Below are 1,680 nucleotides of genomic sequence, written 5' to 3'. Positions count from 1 at the left end.
GCTCGCTCGCTCTCTCTCTCTCTCTCTCTCTCTCTCAAACAACAACAACAACAAAAAATAGTGGGGGTGCCTGGGTGGCTCAGTCAGTTAAGCATCTGACTCTTGGTTTAAGCTCAGATCATGATCTCACAGTTCATGGGATCTATTCTGCGTCTGTGCACTTTCAGCACAGGGCCTGCTTGGGATTCTCTTCCTCTCTGCCCCTCCCCTGCAGACTCTCTCTCAAAACAAACAAACAAACAAACAACTATTAAAAAAGGAAAAAAAATGTATAAAAGTCAAGAAAGAAAAAGAATGATTAAGACTACATTCACACCTATATTTCATGCTGCACAATAATTTTATGCCCATCAAAAACTATTTACATATTGAGAATAACAATTCATTTATCAAAAAAGCAGAGAAAACATGAAGTATTTACTCAGTCACTTTCCCTCCAAAGTAGAACATATGTAGGTCACATTCTTTTTCAAAATGGGAAAAACTAAAATATGATAGCCAACCATATCTGAATATTGATAATACCCTTCCAAGTAACATGAATCAGAAGTAAATCAATCCCTGAATATATTTAAATGAATGAGAATGAACACATTACATAGAAAAACCTGAAAGCAGCTAAATCTATATTCAAATAATATATAGCCCATAGGCATGCTGATTTTTTTTTCAAGTTTTTATTTAAATTCCAGTTAACATACACTGTAATATTAGTTTCAGGTGTAAAATTTAGTAATTCATTACTCATAACACCCAGTACTCATCACAAGTGCCCTCCTTAGTACCTATCACCCATTTATTTAATCCATCTCTCTGCCCACCTTCCCTCCAGTACCCTTAGTTTGGTTTCTATAGTTAAGAGTCTGTTTTCTGGTTTTAGGCATGCTGATGTTTAAATAGCAAGAGATTATTAATAAATGAACTAAATGTACAAGACTAAAAGCAAGAATAACAGCAAGCTACATTCAAATATAGAAAAGATACTAGTAAAAATAAAAATAATTCAAGGAAAATAAAATTATTTCTTTGACAAAAAATACATATAGACAAAAACATTGGTAATTCTGATGGGGGAAAAGAAGGACAAATGAATACATTAAATATGGACATGATTAGGAGATTATCACATTTACTAATGTCTGGAAATCTGGACAAAGTATGTGGTATTTGTAGGAAAATGTAATTTGTCAGAATTAAGAAGAGATGTAAACCCTTAATAGACTAAAATGATAAATGCAGGGGGAAAAATGTTTTAATGTAGGCAAATAGCTCCACTTAAAGAGATCACCAGGCCAGATAATTTTATTGGCAAAATCTATCAAATATTCAAGGAATTTCTAAATCAAATGAAGTAAGAAGCTTGCCATTTGTTGCTGTGAATCTTCCATATTCCTGATGTCAAAATAATTAGATCACAAAAATATAATTTAGTGTCATATAGTACTAAGAGTGTACAAATTTATTCTAGCAGTCTATTAATACAAATGTTCACCACAGTCTGAACACATTACCTGAACTCAAACCTTAGATAAAACCTTAACTATCACACTGTAAATCGGGATAGCAAATTAATCTAGACCACTGACTGTTTTTGTATGGCCTGTAAGCTAAGAATGGGTTTTACATTTTAAAGTGGTTAAAATTAAAAAAAAAAAAAAAATACATAACATGAAATTATAT

This window comes from Panthera leo, chromosome E2 (genome assembly GCF_018350215.1).
Source record: "Panthera leo isolate Ple1 chromosome E2, P.leo_Ple1_pat1.1, whole genome shotgun sequence".
NCBI classification, from domain to species: domain Eukaryota; kingdom Metazoa; phylum Chordata; class Mammalia; order Carnivora; family Felidae; genus Panthera; species Panthera leo.
The sequence above is the reverse complement of the archived record's forward strand: the minus strand, read 5'-3'. Positions refer to the sequence as shown.